The 21,946-nt window shown below is 47.4% G+C and overlaps 1 protein-coding gene across 19 annotated transcripts in view; it reads left to right on the top strand.

Moving 5' to 3' along the window:
• The window catches only part of fam49bb (family with sequence similarity 49 member Bb), a 275,748-nt gene that overhangs the window by 109,333 nt on the left and 144,469 nt on the right, over positions 1-21,946 (top strand). The window lies entirely within an intron of this gene.

Here is a 21,946-nt window from a genome sequence, read left to right as displayed (position 1 = left end):
GGCAACAAATGCCCACCTGGCACATCGCATAAACATTTTAAAAGTGGAACAAAGAGAGGATGAATGCCAAAGAAAGTGGGCCAATATATTTAAAGATTGGGTGCATTATATAACTGGAGGAGATTAAAGAGATTGGGAGGGGCAAAGACTGGGAGGAATTTAAACTTAAGGTAGATTTTAAATTTTAGACTTTGGGACTTCAACCTGTGAGCCAATGTAGGTTAGAGAAGATGGGTGATGGGTTGGCAGGACTTAGTACTGAATAGGATTGGGGTTGGCAGGACTTGGTACTGGATAGGATTGGCACAAAAGAGTTTTGGATGAGCTGAAATTTATGGAGTGATGGAAGCTGCCTGGAAAGTATTAGAATAGTCAATTCTAGAAGTGACACAGGCCTACTGTGGATTTTGACAGGAGACGGGCTAAGGCAGAAGTGGGAGGAGGGAGTGTTGTGGACATTCAGCTCGATGTCAAATAGGATGCTGAAGTTGCCATGTTTAGTTGAGCCTGAGCAAGATTGAAGAGGGGGATGGAACAGATAACAAACAATAATGGAAATATCCCCATGTATTGTGAGAGATACAATGAACAGCAAAGTAGTAAGAGCTGCAAGAAGGGAATACAACGAGGGATATGAAGGTTAACATGAAAGGGGAGAAATTTGATAACGTAGCAATGCTCATGTAGCCCAGGGCTTTGCCTACCCGGGGAATTGAGGCAAATCTGTATAGCAAAGCTTGAAGCGGCACCAGGTAAATGAATGTCACCCCTAAGTGCTTTTACAATGATATCACAAGAAAGATATTTACATGGACCAAATATACTCAGCACAAATCAGTTGTTACTGTCTCAGTACGGTGTGAATGCTTGGCATGCCAGCTCGGGTGAGCACCTCAGTGTCTGGTATTTTGTTCTGCCATCTGATCTTCAGAAGCTTGTAAAAGCAGTTCAAGTGAATGTGGTTCAGCATCTTGGAACAGTGTAACAGCATCATACCACGTCTAGTATGCATAGAGCAGAGTGGGCAGTACTGTTACTCTATAGACTTTTAGTTTGGTAGTCAGATTTACTCCTCTTCATTCTCAAACTGATATTCAAAGTCTACTGAAGCTACGTCTATTTGGCAATTCTTGCTCGACTGCTCGAGAGAGTGTGTTGTCAAGATCAGTGAGCTTATCCATTGCATGCTCTGGTTATGGATCGAAACCTTGGGCTCAAGCTCGGACTTTCCTGAAGCAGCTGGTACATTATTTCTGTTTTCTTCATGCTGTTTGTAAGGTCAAAGTTGTCATGTGCATTGGTGAACAGGTCCGTGCTACATTGCATGCCCAGCTCTGAACCGACAAACAGAAAATCGTTAACCGTGTCTTTTGAGACCTTGCCCTTTACCTGGAGTCGTCTCGGATTTTTAAAATTGTTATTATTTATTTGCTAGACAGAACATGAACAGTGGTAGGAAGACTATGGTGAGACAATATAAAATAAGGGGTAAGGGCAGGCACAGAGAGATCCAGGTGTATATGTGTATTGAAGGTAGCAGGACAGATGGATAGAACTGTTAATAAGGTTATCATATTCTGAAATTTATTAAAAGGGACATAGAGTGCAAGAGGAAGGAAGTTATGCCGAACGTATACAAGACGTCAGCTGGAATATTGTGTACACTTCTGTGCGCCACTTATGGGAAGGGTGTGAACACATTGGACAGAGTGCAGAAGAGGTTACAAGAATGGTTCCAGGGATGAGAAACTTCAATTATTAGGATAGATTGGAGAGGTTTGATAAAGATGCTCAAAATCATGAAGAGGTTGGACAGAGTAGATGGGGAGAAACTTCCCGCTCGTAAAAGGGTCAACAACGAGAGGGCACAGATTTAAAATTATTTGTTAAAGAAGCAAATGTGATGTGAGAAAATACTTTTTCGCACAATGAGTGGCTTGGGCCTGGAATGCACTGCCTGGAAATGTGGTAGGGGCAGGTTCAATTGAAGCATTCAAGAGAATATTCTATGATTGTTTCCATTCAAGTAATGTGTGGGGAAAAAGGCAGGGGAATGATTGAACCATGATGCGTGTTTGGTGAGCTGGTACAGACATAATGGGCCAAATGCCCTTTGTCTGTGCTGTAACAATTCTGTGCTTTTGTGATTTACAGAAAGTAGGCATCACTGGTTAGGACAGCATTTATTGCCCATGAGAAAGTAGTGGTGAACTATCTTCTTGAACCGCTTATGCTCCTGTGGTAAAGGTACATCCATAGTGCTGTTAAGGAGGGGGTTTGAGGACTTTGACCTAGCGACAATGAAAGAACGGCAACTAATTCCAAGTCAGGATGAGAGTGACTTGGAGGGGAATGACCAGGGGCGGAATTCTCCGACCCCCCGCCGGGTCGGAGAATCGCCGGGGGGCGGTGTGAATCCCGCCCCCGCCGGCTGCTGAATTCTCTGGTGCTGGGGATTTGGCGGGGGCGGGAATCGTGCCGCGCCAGTCGGGGGCGTTGGCAGCCCCCCCCCCACCCCCGGCGAATCTCTGGCCCGCGATGGGCCGAGTGGACTCCCGTTTTCAGCTGGTCCCACTGGCGTAAATTACAGCAGGTACTTACCGGCGGGACCTGGCTCTGCGGGCGGCCTTTGATGGGCCCCGGGGGGTGTCCCCATGGTGGCCTGGCCTGCCATCGGAGCCCACCAATCCGCGGGCGGGCCTGTGCCGTGGGGGTACTCTATTCCTCCTCGTCGGCCGCTGTAACAGTCTGCGATGGCCGATGTGGAGATGAACCCCCCTGCGCATGCGCTGGGATGACGCATGCGCCGGTTGGGAGAATCGCCTGGGCCGCCAAAATTTCCCGCGACGCCGGTCCAACACCCTCCCGCGATTCTCCCAAGAGGCGGGAACGGCCCCGTCGAGTTGCGCGGGCCGCAGGCCGGAGAATCGCCTGAGACACCCAAAGTGGCGATTCTCCGGCACCCCTGCTATTCTCAGGCCTGGTTGGGCCGAGCGGCCAGCCCAAAACGGCGGGTTCCCCCCCGGCGCTGTCCACACCTGGTCACTGCCGTCAGGAACAGCGCGGGAACGCTGGGGGGAGTGGGGCGGGTGGGGGGATCCTGCACCAGGGGGTACCTCCAATGTGGGGTGGCCTGCGATTGGTGCCCACCGATCGTCGGGCCGTTCCCTCTGGAGGACCTCCTTCCTTCCGCAGCCCCGCAAGATCCGTCTGCCATCTTCTTGCGGGGCGGACTCGGAGAGGACAGCAACCACGCATGCGCGGGTTACGCCAGTTATGCGGCGCCGGCCACGTCATGTATGCGGCGCCGCCTTTACGCGGCGACAAGGCCTGGCGCGTACAGATGACGCGGCCCCGCTCCTAGCCCATTATCAGGCCCTGAATCGGTCGGGATAGGGGCCGTTTCGCGCCGTCGTGAACCTCGACGGCGTTCACGACGGGGTGGGCATTTTGGCGCGGGAGTGGAGAATCCCGCCCATGGTATTGTATTGACCTTTGATTGGGTGCAGTACAGATTCACCAGAATTATATCTGCATCAATTATAAAATTTGTAGTTTGGGGGAATCGTGCTCTCTGCAAATAGATTGTCATGCTTGCAACTGTGACCATGCTGCAAAAGGAATTAATTGGATATGAAGGTTGCTCAGCGCCCTATGTTACAATAAAATTGTTATGTTTTGATACTGTGTTTTTAAAGATACAACTGAGGGGGTCATGTGACTTGTTCTGAAGTCTGCTTGACAACAAGCCTGGGCTAGTTGAAGATAAAATGGATACCCAAATTGTGTCACCGGAGTGATGATGTATGGTGTTCATGGTTGGAGACGATGGCAACAGTCTGAGTTCATAATGGGTAGACTCTGAACCTCCCAAACATCCAGAAAGGTGCTGTAAGTACTGAGTTTTGAACAGTTGTGCTGTAAACTGTCCAAGGAGTTTGGGTCAAGAATAGTTAATCAGCATTTTTATCCCAATCCAAGGCTTTACATTTCACTTACCATGGAATAGAGTGCAGAGGAAGCCATCTTTGAGATCGGGTTACAATCTTCCTGACAAATCCATGAATACCAAAGGCGAACAGCAGTTTTTTGTGTTCAACAGAGAGCTTTGCGAGCCACCACAGTTAGATGTGCAATGAATAGGGTCTCTAGGTGACTAGGTGCATCCCACAACCTTCTAAGGTATTCCAGGAGATTCATCGTAGCACAGCCTGGGGGAGGAAGAATCATTGGAACAGGCTTTTACTGTTGGGATTTAGGAAACTGAGGAAGTACTTGGAGAAGGTCACTGAAAGTTACTACTTGCAAAACTGCGATGCAAGAACCCATTGGAAGCTGTGAGCAACTATGGACTATTTGCTAAAAGGAATGTAATTCCATGGAGAATGCAATGTGCTACAAATATAAAAGTGCAAAGTTCCTCACCAGTTAGAAGCTGCCTACAAAAGGAAAATAGTAGTCAATAATACTTTTAATCATTGGTTACAGTAAAAGTTTTAAATGTGAAATCTGAAGTGCCATTCTTTCAGTTCGTAACTGGAAGTTCGAATCCTTGCAAGTTATAGGTCTCCATGGTGATAATAGCATCTGTTTCTGCATTGAACATAATGGTGAACTAAGTTGATGAGACTCATTGCAAGAAAAATAATAGTTTTATCAGTTTCAATTTTAAAAAGCAGGCCATTATGTTAGACAGATACATTGGAAATTATGAAATTATTGCAGTGGAATATCATGAATCTGGGTACGCTATAATTGCAAGAATAGTGTTCAAAATTTATCCAAGATCCTGATAAACATAGACAGATCTTGATGTGGGTAAATCACGATTTGAGTATTAAATCATGTCCTTAATTCAACGCCATCTGAATAGAATTCCAGGAGTCTTGATGAGCGGAGCCTGTCCCTTGTTGTTCTGCTTGGCTTTGTTGTTTGTTGTGTCTATCTTTATTACACCTGTGCTTTAATATACCTTTACAAGTGCTAACATTAGGTGATATACGTGAGGTACAAAAGATTGAATTATCTACAATGTAATTCAGTCAACTGATTTAGACTTTTGAGATGATTATTTGTAAAAGGTATGCCCATGACACATGAAAAGTTTTTGCTTTAGCATAAATTACAGGATTTTTCATAGTTACAAATTATAGGTTGGAATTTTGTGCCTGGGATACATTAACTGCCTCAGTTTCATGTAGTTTTGTTAAACTTTTAAAAGTGATTGAAATGTTTTCCCATCTTTTTTATTTCTCCTTCACCCCAACCTCCCTTAAACATTTTGATCTAAAATTAGAACCTGTAATGTGTAGTGAGGTAAATTGGGATAGGATGTGTAGCAATGAGCAAAAAGTCCAGATTTGATTGAGGCTTACCAGAAATTCCTGCTGTGTAGGAGATGATTCATAACGGTCATGGAACGCTAAAGAATTTGCAAATTTATTTTTTGTTCTGTACTCGTGAGAAAGGGGAAGAAGACCCTGCTTTCAAGTGGCACTTATAATATGGTAGCTTTTTTCTGAAGAACGCTTTACATTTTTACTCTATGTTGTTACTGGGTCATTTGTACAAATCGTAAAATGACAAATTTTGGCGTTCTGCATAACAGAATGTGCTGATGCACTGCGTTAGAATAAAACTCAACTGCAGACCACCATTTATTGAACGACTGTAACTTTATTTATACCTCCTCAACAGAGAGGGCAATATAACAAAATGCCCAGCTATTACAATATATTACACTCCCTCCCACTTAAAAGAAGTATCTGTAAATACTAAAATGTAAAATGGTACATGTACAGAATTTCCCAGATACAATATAATTAAACCAATATCAACAACACCTAAAATTTCACATGCTGGGTTGCAGATTTGTTGTTATTGTAATCACAACCAAAACATATGACCAGTATGGTTTTAACGAAAATATAATTTGACATGAAGTAATGAAAAGAACATCTTATTTCTTCCTTCCTAAGTATTTTCAATTAACCTATCTGACCCCTTTCCCTTTTTGTCTGGGTATCTCCTTCCATTTCCATCAGCTTGAATCTGCTCTCAAACCTGAACTTTAAAAAAAATATATATATATTTATTAAAGTTTTTTAACAACACAATTTTTTCCCCTTACAAACAATAACCCGCCCCCACGTAACAAAATAGCACAAAATCGCACTGAGCAAGATATATACATGGCAAAATGGTATATTTACATAGCTTTAAACACTGGCTCTCGCCCGCACGTGCCAGTTTCCCCCACCCTCCATGTTATCTCCTGCTCATCCATCCCCTCAAACAATCTCTCGTCCCCCCCCCGCCCCCCCCCCAGGGTTGCTGCTGCTGCTGACCGACCTTCCTCTAACGCTCCGCGAGGTAGTCTAGGAACGGTTGCCACCGCCTGTAGAACCCCTGCGCAGACCCTCTCAAGGCAAACTTAATCCTCTCCAGCTTTATGAACCCAGCCATGTCGTTTATCCAGACCTCCAGGCTAGGGGGCTTCGCCTCCTTCCACATTAGCAAGATCCTTCGCCGGGCTACTAGGGACGCAAAGGCCAGAATTCCGGCCTCTTTCGCCTCCTGCACTCCCGGCTCATCCACTACTCCGAATATTGCTAGCCCCCAGCTTGGCTTGACCCGGACTTTCACCACCTGAGATATTGCTCCCGCCACTCCTCTCCAGAACCCCTCCAGTGCCGGGCATGACCAAAACATGTGGACATGGTTTGCCGGACTCCCTGAACACCTTCCACATCTGTCCTCTACCCCAAAGAACCTACTCAACCTCGCCCCCGTAAAATGCGCTCTGTGAACCACCTTAAATTGTATCAGGCTGAGCCTGGCACATGAGGAGGAGGAATTAACCCTACCCAGGGCATCAGCCCACAAACCTTCCTCGATCTCCTCCCCAGCTCCTCCTCCCATTTACCCTTCAACTCTTCTGCTAGGGCTTCCCCCTCTTCTTTCATCTCTTGGTGTATTGCCGAAACCTTGCCCATCCCAACCCATACACCCGAGATCACCCTGTCTTGAATTTCTTGTGCCGGGAGGGGACTTCAATACAGTGCTGGATCCAGCACTAGACCGCTCCAGATCAAGGACGGGAAAGAGGCCGGCGGCGGCCAAGGTGCTCAGGGGGTTTATGGATCAGATGGGGGGAGTGGACCCATGGAGGTTTGCAAGACCGCAGGCCAGGGAATTTTCTTTCTTTTCCCACGTGCACAAGGCCTACTCCCGGATAGATTTCTTTGTTCTGGGCAGGGCGCTCATCCCGAGGGTGAGGGGACGGAGTATTCGGCCATAGCCGTTTCGGACCATGCCCCGCACTGGGTGGAAATGGGGTTGGGAGAGGAGAGGGACCAACGCCCGCTGTGGCGGCTGGACGTGGGACTGCTTGCAGATGAGGTGGTGTGTGGGAAGGTGAGGGGGTGTATCGAAAGGTACTCGGAGGCCAACAACAACCGGGAGGTGCGAGTGGGGGTGGTATGGGAGGCGTTGAAGGCGGTGATCAGGGGAGAGCTAATCTCCATCAAGGCTCATAGGGAGAAGACAGGGCATGGAAAGGGAGAGGTTAGTGGGGGAGATTTTGCGAGTGGACAGGAGATACGCAAAGGCCCCGGAGGAAAGATTACTTGGGGAAAGGCGACGGCTCCAGACGGAGTTTGACCTGTTGACCACGGGGAAGGCGGAGGCACAGTGGAGGAAGGCGCAGGGGACGACCTACGAGTATGGGGAAAAGGCCAGTCGGATGCTGGCACACCAGCTCCGTAAGAGGACGGCAGCGAGGGAAATAGGGGGAATCAAAGATAGAGGGGGCGCCACGGTTCAGAGTGCAACAAAAATAAACAAGGTATTCAAGGCCTTCTATGAAGAGCTGTACAGATCCCAGCCCCCAGGGGGGGGAAGAGGGGATGAGACGATTCCTAGACCAACTGCGGTTCCCGAGGGTGGCTGAGCAAGAGGCGGCTGGTTTGGGGGCACCAATCGGGTTGGAGGAGCTGAGTAAGGGTTTGGGGAGCATGCAGGCGGGGAAGGCCCCGGGGCCGGACGGGTTCCGGGTGGAGTTCTCCAGAAAGTATGTGGACCTGTTGGCCCCGCTACTAGTGAGGACCTTTAACGAGGCAAGAGAGGAGGGGACCCTGCCCCCGACAATGTCGGAGGCGACAATTTCCTTGATTCTGAAGCGAGACAAGGACCCACTGCAATGTGGATCGTACAGGCCGATTTCGCTCCTTAATGTGGACGCTAAGTTATTGGCAAAAGTGCTGGCCACTAGGATTGAGGACTGTATCCCGGGGGTGATTCATGAGGACCAGACGGGATTCGTAAAGGGCAGGCAATTAAATACTAATGTGCGGCGGCTCTTAAACGTGATAATGATGACATCGGAAGAGGGAGAGGCGGAGATAGTGGCAGCTAATGACACGGAAAAGGCCTTTGACCGAGTAGAGTAGGAGTACCTCTGGGAGGTGTTGCGTAGGTTTGGGTTCGGGGGAGGGTTTATTAGCTGGGTTAAGCTCCTTTACAACGCCCCGGTGGCGAGTGTGGTGACGAACCGGCGGAGGTCGGAGTACTTTCGGCTGTACCGAGGAACGAGGCAGGGGTGCCCCCTGTCCCTCCTGTTGTTTGCATTGGCGATCGAACCCTTGGCCATATCACTGAGGGAGTCTAATAAATGGAGGGGGGTGGTCCGCGGGGGAGAAGAGCATCGGGTGTCGCTATACGCGGATGACTTGCTGCTGTACGTGGCAGACCCAATGGAGGGGATGGTGGAGGTCATGCAGACTCTGAGGGAGTTTGGGGAGTTCTCGGGCTATAAGCTCAATGTAGGGAAGAGTGAGCTTTTTGTATTACAGGCAGAGGACCAAGAAAGAGGGATAGGGGACCTACCGCTGAGGAGGGCGGTGGGGAGTTTTCGGTATCTGGGGATCCAGATAGCCAGGAGTTGGGGATAGCCCTACACAAATTGAATCTGACGAGGTTGGTGGACCAAATGGAGGTGGACTTCAAAAGATGGGACATGTTGCCGCTCTCGTTGGCGGGTAGAGTGCAGTCGGTCAAAATGGTGGTCCTTCCGAGGTTTTTGTTTGTGTTTCAGTGCCTTCCCATCGTGATCACCAAGGGCTTTTTCAAGAGAGTAGGTAGGAGTATTATGGGGTTTGTGTGGGCGAATAAGACCCCGAGGGTAAGGAGAGGGTTCCTGGAACGCAGTAGGGACCGAGGAGGGCTGGCGCTGCCAAACCTAGGGAGCTACTACTGGGCAGCAAATGTGGCGATGATCCGCAAGTGGGTTATGGAGGGAGAGGGGGCGGCATGGAAGAGGATGGAGATGGCGTCCTGTAAAGGAACGAGCTTGGGGGCGATGGTGACGGCACCGCTGCCGCTCTCGCCATCAAAGTATACCACAAGCCAGGTGGTGGCGGCAACGTTAAGGATCTGGGGCCAGTGGAGACGGCACAGGGGTGTAGTGGGAGCCTCGGTGTGGTCCCCGATCAGGGGTAACCACCGGTTTGTCCCGGGGAAGATGGACGGGGGGTTCCAAGGCTGGCATCGGGCGGGGATTAGAAGAATGGGGGACCTGTTCATTGACGGGACATTTGCGAGCCTCGGGGCACTGGAGGAGAAGTTTGAGTTACACCCGGGAAATGCATTTAGATATATGCAGGTGAGGGCTTTTGTGAGGCGACAGGTCAGGGCCCCCCCCCGGCCTACTAGCCATCTCCTTTTCTGGGCCAATCCCGTGTCCGCGTCTCCCTCACCCTCCAGTCCCCCAGCTGGGGGACCTCCGTCCCGACCACCTCTTCTGTGTCCCATTCCCTTTCGGCCAGTGCAGCAGCAACCCCCCCCCCCCCCCCCAAACTAGATCCTTGTCTAGCTTTTTTGCTCCCCCCATATCACTCCCGTAAGTCAGCTGCCACCTGCTGACCCCGGCTTCCCCCGCCATCCCTTTGACCCCCCCCCATCAATATACGTCCCTTCGTTCCCCTTCCCACCTTTCTTCCCGCGCGCGGGAAACCCCCCCCCCCCCCCCCCCGGTGCTTTCCAAAGCCTGCCCCGCCCCCTCTGGCACAGCTCCTGTCGCGGCCTTGTCTCTCTCCCCCAGCCCATATAACATTCCCTGCGCGAGATTGCCCCCCTATATACAACAACCATCATACTTCAACCCTCAAACACCCCCCACCCTCACAAACCCTCAATTAGAGTCCAACTTTTCAGTTAGTATAGAGGTCCACGCCTCTTCAGGCGTTTCGAAGTAGTGGTGTTGGCCATTATGTGTAACCCACAGTCGCGCTGGCTGCAACATTCCAAATTTCACTCCTTTCCGATGCAGCACCGCTTTGGCCCGGTTGAAACCCGCTCTCCGCTTAGCGACCTCCGTGCTCCAGTCCGGGTATATTCTGATCTCAGCATTGTCCCACTTGCTGCTCCGCTCCTTCTTGGCCCATTTCAGGACCCTCTCTCTGTCCGTAAACCGGTGCAATCTCACCACCATCGCCCTTGGCGGCTCATTTGCCTTGGGCTTCCTCGCCAGCACCCGGTGCGCCCCTTCCAGCTCCAGCAACCCCGGGGGGGCCTCCGCGCCCATCAGTGCCCCGCTCATTGTGCCCGCATATGCCGCGGCGTCGGCCCCCTCCACTCCTTCTGGGAGACCCAGGATCCTCAGATTATTTCTCCTCGACCTGTTCTCCAGGTCTTCGAGTCTTCCCGCCCACGTCTTGTGTAGCGCCTCGTGCCGCTCCACTTTCACCGCCAGGCCCAAGAGCTCGTCCTCATTCTCACTCACTTTTTCCTGGATCTTCACCTCGTGGGCTTTCTGGGTCGCCCCAAGTCCTTCAATTATTGCCAACATAGGTGCCACCATCTCCTTACGCAGCTCCTCGAAGCAGCGCTTGATGAATTCCTGCATCTCCTCTTCTTCCCCGGCAGCCGCCATTTTGCTTGTTTTCCCCCTCTTCTCCCGCTGCTCCAATGCCACTTTTTTGGCCGTTTCGCTGCGGGTCCGGTCCATACAAGTTAGTAGGGGACCTCTGTCCTCTCTTCCCCACGGGTTGGCTGTAAAAAAAAAAGTTCCGTTGGGGCTCTTCTATTGAGCCCGAAAGTCTGTGTTCGCGGGAGCTGCCGGATCGTGCGGCTTAGCTCCGCATAGCCGCAACCGGAAGTCTCAAACCTGAACTTTGACTACCAACTCCATTCAATAGTTGGGACTATGACATTGATTCATTGGTCTTAATCAAAGACTGTCTAATACTTGCAAACTTTCGGTTTTTGACTTTCACTTTGGGCTGGAAATTTGGATTGTGGGAGGTTTCCCATGTTCTTCCTTTCTTGGAATTCTTCTTTGAAGCAAATGAAATACATGACACCTCTCTCCAATCTTTACTAGATATATGAATGTACCTAGTCTTTTTACAACATCCCCTTTCACGTGCTTCTCCTAGTCACCTCAACTGTTTTTCCACATGAGCTCCTGATCAACACTGAACTCTATAGGTTTCATGCATTCATGCATGGTGTATCTTTACTCATCTTCACTTTGTCTTGCTTTTCTTTTACTTTGCTATTGACATCAGTCTTAAGCAAACTAAACCCTATCCAAGGTGCATGTTTAAACTCTAACTCTTAAGGTGAGCACACTGATGTAGACTGTGAGCTATTCTGTAAGACCTCAGAAAATTGTATAGCCTCAATCGAAGAGAAGAGAAACATGAATATTACTTTCTAGTTTACCAGCCAGCAAATACTTCTTCAAAGGCTTCATCACAATCTGCACACTTCTTTCTGCAGCATCATTTGATTCTGGGTGATATGATGGTACAAGAGTGTGTTTGACTCCATTCTTGCTCAGAAATATTTTAAATGCTTGTGATGTAAACTGTGGACCATTATCTGACACCAATACCTCTCAACCCATAAATTGCAAACCAATTTCTCAAAATTTTGAGTTTTTGCACTTTTGGTATTGACATTGACTAAACAATGATCTACTTGCTATAGCTATCGATCAAACAAGGTAAGCGGCAAGGTGTTCTTGTGCTTGACCATGGAATGAAAACAGCCTCGGTTGGATCATTTCTCATTCTGAGCCAAACTTCACAACTTTGACCAACTCTTCAATATCTCTATCCACCTTTGCGTACCAAAAATAGCTCCTTGCTATTGCATTCAAATGCACTATATGTGTGCGCTCTTGATGAATTTCTTTGAAAAATCTCTAAACCGTGGTGGAATAATGGCTTTTAAACTCTATAGGAGATAACCTTAATTTATACTCATTACATTTCTACATGTGAAATACTCCTGCATTTCTCATTGTCACAAACTTTACGCCAGCCATTAATTTTTAAAATACAATTCCAATTAAGGGGCAATTTAGCATAGCCAACCTACCCTGCACACCTTTGGGGTGTGGGGGTGAGACACACGCAGACACGTGGGAAAATGTGCAAACTCCGCAAGGACAGTGACCTGGGGCCGGGAAGCAGCAGTGCTCGCCAATGTGCCACCGTGCCGTCCAGGCCAGTCATTTATTGACCATTTGGTTGGACACCATCCTTGCAAATTTCGTCATTAATTTCTCTTGTAGACATTGGATGTAACTTGTGTATAATGTAATTTACAGGTAACTCTGGCTAGAAATGAATCCGTACTCGAGAGGAATTTTGAAAGAATGTCCACATTTCCATGATCTGCTGACTTCTGATGTTTGGTATTGAACTGATGGTATTATTTGGTCCTCCTTGCTCAAAGACCACTTTGTGCTTCCTTACCACTTCCTCAATGTCAGACTTGCACTCATTGATTCCTACTGTCGGCCCAGTTTAATAATATTTTCTTGAGTCTATTCCTTCCCGTCAGGGAAATCTGGTTCCTTCTTACTACCTATTATCAATGGCAATTCATAGGAGTGTTAACTGCGCCACCCTGCCCACACTACATTTCTGATTCTGACACTTGACTGCCTTGGTCTGAGTCTCACTATAATCTAGTTGACTGCCCCTGCCAGCTAATAATAATAATAATAATTGTTATTATTATTGTCACAGTAGGCTTATATTACCACTGCAATGATTTAATGTGAAAATCCCCTAGTCGCCACACTCCCGGCGCCTGTTCGGGCACTGAGGGAGAATTCAAAATGTTCAATTCACCTAACGAGCACGTCTTTCGGGACTTATGGGAGGAAATTACAAGTTATACAAAAGAGGAGGTTAACTTTTAGCCAAAGAGAAAAGGCAAAAACAAAAGAGTCCAGTGTTTGAGTTCTTTGCTGGTCTTCATGGATGAGACAGTTTTATTTTCAGTGGTCTTGAAATTCCAGTGGGGTTGAAGCTGATGTAGACTGTAATTTCTGAACATCATTTATTTTAAACACTAATCCGTCTTTCCCAAAAGTCGATGAATTGCACTTGACGTTTGTTCTGATTGAAATTCTCTATCTCTTTGATAGATTTCATTTTGTAACAAAGATAGGGCTCTGTACATTACAGCAGGGAGAGAATTGGCGTTACTTGTCTATTTGTAGACTTTTTCAGACTGGTCAAAATCAACCAGGGTGTTGTAATAAAGGACGTTTTAAAAATAGTGATTCGGGAACAGATGACCTCTCCCTTAAAGACGAGTATTCCACAGAAGGTAACTGATTAGCTCAGGTCTGGATAGACCTTGACTATTGTGTTATAGCCCAGGTGATTAATATATTTCACTTTGCAGGCATCACTTCTGAATGGACCATTCTTCCATGTGAAGAACATCTCAATAACTTCTTTAGAGCCATTGTATCAGTAGACCTTTGCTCTCTGTCTGACAGGTAGTTTTGAAGAAATGCAAGTGGTGAGAGCCAGTTACAAGACTTTGAAGTAATCCTTGCCCTAACAGGTGTGTATTGCCACGGGCTCAGTAAGAAGTCGAAGATTATTTTAATTAAACACATTTCATAAGCTCCTCTGAGTATTCAACAGGTTTGTACATTTAGCCAAACCAGGAAAATAGTTGAACTTGGTCAGAGCAGTGGTAACGGGTGCTATTATTTTGGATCAAGCTAGTCTTGAACTTGAAAGGGAAAAGTGAGCCAAGATACCACTCACCACCTGCTTCTCTGTTTCCAGTAGATTTGGACAGAATCAGTTTAGGCTGTGATGTGAATGAATAGCTTGTTGATATTTGTTTTTCCACTTTATGCATTATCAGAAAATGAAAAGGGGAAATCTTATTTAAATTGAGTGTATTGTGATGAATATAGGCCATTTTAATATAGATTGCATTATATAATGTTATTAAAAGCCTGGGTTAAGGTGTGTGTATATGTCTGATGCAGTAACATTAAAAAAAATCCTGGTTTAACATAGAGGCAGACTGTGTCTGTAAAAGGTGCAATTAAGATGTCGCAAAAGTGAGATCATCATTCATTCCAACCATGTAATTGTTTACCTATACAAGTCTAATGGAATGTTGTTATGATTGCTGGAGATTCCCTGGAGAGTAAATATTTTGAAAAATTGTGTTTAGACTTAGGTAAGCAAATCAGATGATCTGAGTGGGATAAAGATGGTGTCATTAATCGGAGGGATGCCAGGTCTGTAGCAGGCAATTTTCATAGTTTTGCTCGTGAGTTTTAAGCTGAGCAGTAGCTTTTCCCAAAGACTGTCAGGTTAAACAGTAGTCTGACACAGACAAAAGCATCTGCAGGCTGTTTCCTGAATGGCTCTCTCTCTCACTTCAAGTAGTTGTTCCAAGAAATTGATACAGCAACCCTGTGGATGCTAACTTTATTTATAAGTGTTTTTTGACCTGTGAGTCGCTTTGCTTAATTGGAGATAGACCAAGTATATATTAGTAGTAAAAAGGGTCTCCTTTTATTTTGAGAATTGCATAACTGTTAATTGAAAAGCTATTTTCTGTGATAAAGTTTAATCCTGTGTTAAGAGTAATGTTTGGTTTAATATAAAAGATACCTATTGGTCAGTGGAATCACTCCTGGAACACAGTATGCTTTCCTCATAGTTTATGCTTTCCTCATAGCTTAAAAATTAAAACAAGTGTTTGGGGTTCTTGTCCAGTATCCCAGCAAATATTGGGCTCTGGTCTTGGATCTTAACAGTAATTACAATGTAAGATTTCTCCTTTATTTTAGTTTCCGTACTCTTCTCCCCAATTCTTCTTCATTTTGAGTGAAATCCATTATCCATTGACTGCATGAAGTTAGACCAGGCCAAGTACAGCTAGGTTTACATGCTGTCTCAACAATGCAAATCTTCATGTTTATTTTTTTTTAAATTGCATGTCAGTGGAAGTTTTTAATTTTTGTTTACCGTTTTCACCAGTTTTGGCTCACTCCTGAAGACACCTGCAGTGCTGAAAATTCTCTATCATTCCATGATCTTGTATAATTTTTACATTTGCCTCGTCAAATAGTGTGCATTTTTCATTCACAATTTATGATCAAACTTAATGTTTTCATTGCTGTTTTCATGTAAATCTCAACAGTATGAGGATTTTCAGCTGTTCCCTTTTTTTGGATAAAATGGTAAAATACATGGAATCATTGAAAGAGCTGCACTAATGCTACACACCGACTTAATGAAGGAGACCTATGGGAAGGATCCTCTTTCTTCATCCTGATGGCAGCTGGGTTTAGGTTTGGCTCCTCAGCCTGTAAGCGTCAGTGAGCTCCAACTGAAAGCTCTTTTATATTCTGCTGGGCAATGTATCCAGTTTTAGCAAAGCAACATTTGTGCGTAATTCCTTTTAACATTCACACAGGGGATCTGGTCTTGCTGTGTGTACTTCACTCTGCTTCTCTTCAAAGGCTCGCTACAACACTGTAAAACTAATGTTGGTTCTCCTTCCGCCTTTTTCATTCCTTGGTTCAAATTTCACTCTGCAATGCCAATGTCGAGTTGATCAGACTCCCTGAATTGATAAAGTAATACTGTGCCTTCCATGTTCTCTGCAGTCTCTTAAATCTTCTTAATGGAACCCCTGAGGGGACAAATATACAGGAGTGACTCATTTGCTTTACATTATCAAGGCAGGCTCTTTCACTGTGCTCATTGTATAGAGGCAGACAGTGTGTAGATCTGGATTGTAGAATTCATTTTTGTCCTTTCTTATGATGCAAGCTAATCAAGGTGTTTTACTTGGGGTGCATTTAAATGGCAGCTAAATACACTGTTGGCTGTAGTTTGAGTTTAATCAAGCAAGACCTTGTTCACATTGCTCAGTTCCTTCCTGCCTGGAACTTGAACTGTCTTGTTTAGTGGAGAACTCTCGACATGCCTGATTGAATACGTGTGTGTGCAGAGCTGCCTCTGAAAAGTTTGAAATTGGAAGTGGGTGGGGAAAAATCTCGGCTCTAAATATTTGTATTAAAGTTGGGTAAGTTCACAAGAGTGTTCAGTGGTCTACTAAAAAGTCCGCTGTCAAATCTGTGAGTAGGTGCTGATGGCTTCAGCACTAGTATTGTTCTATTAATCAGCCAGCAGAAGCTAGTTTCCATGGAACAAGCTCAATGTAATTTCAGCTTCCTGTCTGAGCAGCAGCTGTTTTGTAATCTAGCCCAAACTGTTGAAGTCTTTTACACATACCGGTTGTCACATCAAAAAGTTACTGTGTTTTCCCTTTATATATGTGCTTATTTTCTCGAAATGTGGTTTCAAGATATATGTTGATATTTTAGCTGCTTTTCTGATTTTCGTTAAGGGAATTTGTAGCTTTGTTTTGTGTCCATTTTTGGATGTAAGGAATGAAAATGGTTCAAGCAATGACGGTCTCTTGAACTTGTGTTCGAGAATATAATTGAAATCGTCCATTTGGTTAAAAGCAAAATACTGCGGATGCTGGAAATCTAAAATTTAAACAGAAATGCTGGTTAAAATCAGCAGGTGTGGCAGCATCTGTGGAGAGAGAAAAGTTTTGAGTCTAATGTGACTCTTCTTCAGAACTGGGGAGAGAGAGGTACAAATGTAATGGGTTTTATGCTGTTGTAAAAAACGAGGGTCAGATGGAGCAAAATAGAAGGTCAGGATCGGTTGGAGATCAGGAAAGATTAAATGACAAAGGTGTCATGGAACAGAAACATTGGGAGTGGTAATGATGGCATTGAAGAATAAAGCAGGTGAAATTGGGGGAATAAAGGCCAGCACAGTCTGAAGGCAAGATAGCAGAAAAAGGGTCAATACTGTCTGAAAGACAAAAATGAGAATGTGATGCAGACTGGCACATGGGAGGGATGGGGTAGGAGGTAGGGAATGAAAATATTGGTCAGAGTTCATGGTCTGAAGTTGTTAACTCAAAAGTAGTCCAGATTGCTCTAAAGTGCCGAATTGGAAGATGAGTTTTGGGCGGGATTCTCCGCTCCTGGGACTAAGTGCCCGCGCCGTCGTGAACGCTGTCGCATTTCAAGATGGCGCATAAGGGCCCGGGCACGACCTATTCTGGCTCCCACAGGGGGCCAGCACGGCACTGGAGCGGTTCACACCGCTCATTGGGCGCCGCGCCAACCTGCGCATGCGCAGTTGGGGCAGCTCATTCCTGCGCATGCGCAGTTGGGGCAGCTCATTCCTGCGCATGCGCAGTTGGGACAGCTCATTCCTGCACCTGCGCAGTTGGGCCGAGCCATCCTGCGCATGCGCGGGGAACTTCCTACGCGCGCCGGCCCCTCACCAACATGGCGCCAGGGTTCTGGGACCGGCCGCGGAAGGAGGTAGGCCCGGGCGGGAGGGGGGGACTGGCCGCCCCGCTGATCGGTGGGCCCCGATCGCGGGCCAGTCCCCACCGGAGGCCCCCCCCCCCGGTGAAGGAACCCACCCCTCACAGACCGCCCCCCCCCCCCCCCAGGGTTCCCGCACAGTTCCCACCGGCAGCGACGAGGGGTGAACGGCACCGGTGGGACTGTCATTTTTTTCGCCGGCTGCTCGGCCCATCTGGGTCGGAGAATCGGCACTCGCCGTTTGCGGAGATTCTCCAAGCGGCCCGGCACAATTCTCGCGGCGCTGATTTTGGGGGGGGGGGGAGGGGGGAGAGAATCGCGTGTGGGTGTCGGGACGGTGTGGCATGACTCGCACAGCGCCCCGGCGATTCTCCACCCGGCGTGGGGGGGGGGGGGAGAATACCATCCACTGTGTCTTCAGCTTGTGCTGGGCTTCACTGTAACATTGTAGCAGGCCAAGGATAGAAATGTGAGCATGAGAACAAGATGGAAAATTGAAATAGCAAGTGACAGTAAGGTTGGAGGTCATGCTTGTGGACCGAATGAAGGTGTTCTGCAAAATGTTCTCACAGTCTGCGTTTAGTCTCCCAGTTGTGAAGAGACTGCACTGTGAGCAGCAAATACAGTAGCTTAAATTGAAAGAAGTACAAGTAAATTGCTGCTTTATTTGAAATGAGAGTTTGGGGCCTTGGTAATTGAGGAGGTAAAAGGGTAGGTGTTACACCTCCTGTGATTACAAGGAAAGGTGCCATGGGAAGGGGATAAGGTATTGGGGGTGATAGAGGAGTGGAGTATGGTGTCATGGAGGGAATGATCCTTTCGGAATACTGATGGGAAGTGAGGAGAACATGTGTTGGGTGATCGTGCTGGAGTTGGAGGAAATGGCAGAGGATGGTCTTTTCGATATGGAACCCGGTGAGGTGGAAAGTGAGGACTAGGGGGAATCCATTTGTGGTTCTGGGAGAGAGGGGAAGGGGTAAGGGCAGAAGTGCAGGAAATGGGTCGGACACACCTGAGGATCCTGTTAACTACAATGAGGGAGAAACCTTGGTTAAGGAAAAAAAAGACCTGTCAGAAGTGCCATTGTGAAAGGTAGCATCAAAACATGTGCGACAGAGATGGAAAAACTGGGAGAATGGAAGAAGGGTGTGAGGAGGTGCAGTCGAGGTAGCTGTGGATGCAAACCCACAGATGCTGCCAGACCTGCTGTGTTTTTCCCAACATTTTCGGTTTTTATTTCAGTTAGTTATCTTGAAGGAATTATATACCCTTAATTTGGCAATTGTTAGAATCAATTAGTGTTGTAATTCTTCCATGAACAATCTACCAAGTAGGATGTAAAATATGCAGCACTAAAATGAAATTGCTTACCTGTCTCCCCATCAGAGCTGATATTTTACAAGTGGGTGGGGTGAGTAGAATGCACATTTCTGTACAATTTTTGCTCTTAGCAGCCCCGTCAATGTAGGCTTATGAGTAAGTTGGAACATAATAAATGTTTAGAAGTGAGGGAATGTGGTGGTGTTAATAAAGATAGTAATGTAAGCAGATCAATCACATTGTTAGGACGGTTAAGCACTTCTGTTCTAATGCAATGAATGAGCTGAGACGTTTAATTGGGATTACAGGGTTTGTTTTGCACTCATTGTTGGGGGATATTAAGCATCTAAGATTAGGGGACGTTACCCCCTCTCCAAGCCAGTTTTCTCCTTTAAAGGACCATTGCAAGTGTCGAAGTGAGTTCCTGTGGTACATTGGGGAAAAATAATTTATCAATCTTTCCAAACAACCGAGTTTAGATTAGAGTAGGGGGTCAATAATGGAGGGACCTGTATGAGAGGTAAATGGCTTTTGCACTATGTTTATAGTTTCATGTATATTGTTTATTTTGTTGTTGTTACTGTCATAATATACATCTATATATATATATATATATATATATATATAATGGAGTGCAGACAGGCAGTGATTGACTCACAGGATGACCAGTAAGCACACAGCACAGTGCAGCCAATCACTAGACAGAACACGACCACTATAAAGCCAGAGGGCACCAGTTTCCCACTCTCTCTCGGAACCCAGCCTCTGAGACAGTCAGAGTTAGTGAGCTGGCCAGTGCAAACACCATGTGGTAGCTAGTATGTCTGGTTAGGCTAGTATTAGGTCTCCAGTCAAGTCAGCATAGTGTCAACCCACAGTTGAACATGTACAATAGTTTAGATGTTAAATAAAATTGTATTGCATCTTATCAAGCGTTGGAGGTCTGACTCTCGCTACACTGCATCAAGTGCAGTCCACATCGACCCAGCCTACCCAACACATCATGGTAACAGTGAGTGATGCTGAAAATTGATGGACCTACCTTGAGTGAATCAGCGTTGACCAGCAAACAGACGGACCTATCTTGAGTGAATCAGTGTTGACCAGCAAACAGCCAGCAGAGGCTTCAGGGTAAGGATGAACCTTTTCAATCCTTTCTGACCCATCAGCCATCCGGTGACATGGAAAATGTCCGCCCTCCTCCGCAGCTCCGCATTGCCGGTAACCTCGGTGCAAATTGGAAGATCTTCAAAACAAAATTTCCAACTCTATCGAGAAGCCACCGACCTCGAGGCCGCATCGGACGCCAGGAAGATCGCACTATTCCTCTCCATAGCCGGGGACCATGCCATCCACATCTACAACTCCCTTACATTCGCTAAAGGCGAAGACAAGACGAAATTTAAAACAGTCCTACTGAAGTTCGACAGCCACTGCAACATTGAGGTGAATGAGAGCTGAATGGTACGTTTTCCAGCAGAGGCTTCAGGGTAAGGATGAACCTTTTCAATCCTTTCTGACCCATCTCCACATCCTCGTGCAGTCATGTAACTATGACTCGATCACTGATTCCATGATCCGAGATCAGATCGTTTTCGGGGTCCACTCCGATTCCCTTCGCCAGCAGCTCCTGAAAGTCAAGCAGCTCACCCTCGCCATCGAAACGTGCATTCTCCACGAACATGCTAACAATCGGTACTCCCACATCAGGGCGGCAGAAACGGCAAAGCTAACCTCCCACGAGGTGGAACGGCTGTAGGCCATCGCACAAATGCCGACGAGAGTGGCGATTCCGCGCTCTTTTCCCGGGCCCCTGCGCATGCACGCCACGACCGAGGGGACGGCGAGACCGACGACCAGACTGCGCAGGTGCGTACGTCGTTCGACCGCACTGCGCATGCGCGATGGCGCACGGAACGCGCTGACGTTGGCGTCATGACGTGTCTGAATTGTGGCTCCACACATTTAAAGCGGCAATGTCCGGCAAAATCACGACGGTGTCTACAGTGTCGCAAGCTTGGCCACTACGCAGTCCTTTGCAGATCTGCTCCACTGCCCAGCATCCAGCGATCCCAGCCGCGGCGCGGAAGCATCCGTTCAATACAGCACGCCATGCCAGACTCCGATCCCGACGGCCCAACAGATCCTGATGCTGCATGGCTCAAATCTCCATACCGGGTGGGCATCATTACGAAGCATGTGCTGCCTTTCTCCAAGACAGCGAAGCACCTCCCGATCCTCAGCGTGGATTCCGACGACAAGTGGTGTGCTGTCCTCATAGTCAACAAGGCTCGCATCCGGTTCAAACTGGGCACCGGCGCATTGGCAAACCTCATCTCCAAATCCGATCTCGACACCATCCGCGTCAGACCAAGCATTCTTCCACCGGCCTGCCAGCTCCTTTACTGCAATGCCATAGCTGCCAGTGGCTCATGCCAACTCGGAGTTTCCAATAAGTCATTTAAAGCAACACTCCGATTTGCGATCGTGGGACCTGACAGAGCATCCCTGCTCGGTGCTCGGGCCTGCAAACTCCTGATCTTGGTTCAGCGAGTCCACACCATGTCATCCTCACAGGCGACGGCCTCACCTGATGAGAACTTCCAGGCTGAAATTGATGACATCGTCATGCAGTACCACAGCGTGTTCGACGGAATGGGCACAGTCCCTTACCGATACAAAACCCTGCTCAAACCAAACGCCACCCCTGTGATCCACGCACCACGTTGGGTGCCAGCTCCACACAAGGACCGCCTCAAGCAGCAGTTACAGGACCTCCAGGACCAGGGCATCATATGAAAATGAAATGAAAAATGAAAATCGCTTATTGTCACAAGTAGGCTTCAATGAAGTTACTGTGACAAGCCCCTAGTCGCCACATTCCGGCGCCTGTTCGGGGAGGCTGGTACGGGAATTGAACCG

This window comes from Scyliorhinus torazame, chromosome 11 (genome assembly GCF_047496885.1).
Source record: "Scyliorhinus torazame isolate Kashiwa2021f chromosome 11, sScyTor2.1, whole genome shotgun sequence".
In the NCBI taxonomy this organism is placed as follows: Eukaryota; Metazoa; Chordata; class Chondrichthyes; order Carcharhiniformes; family Scyliorhinidae; genus Scyliorhinus; species Scyliorhinus torazame.
The sequence above is the reverse complement of the archived record's forward strand: the minus strand, read 5'-3'. Positions and strand labels throughout refer to the sequence as shown.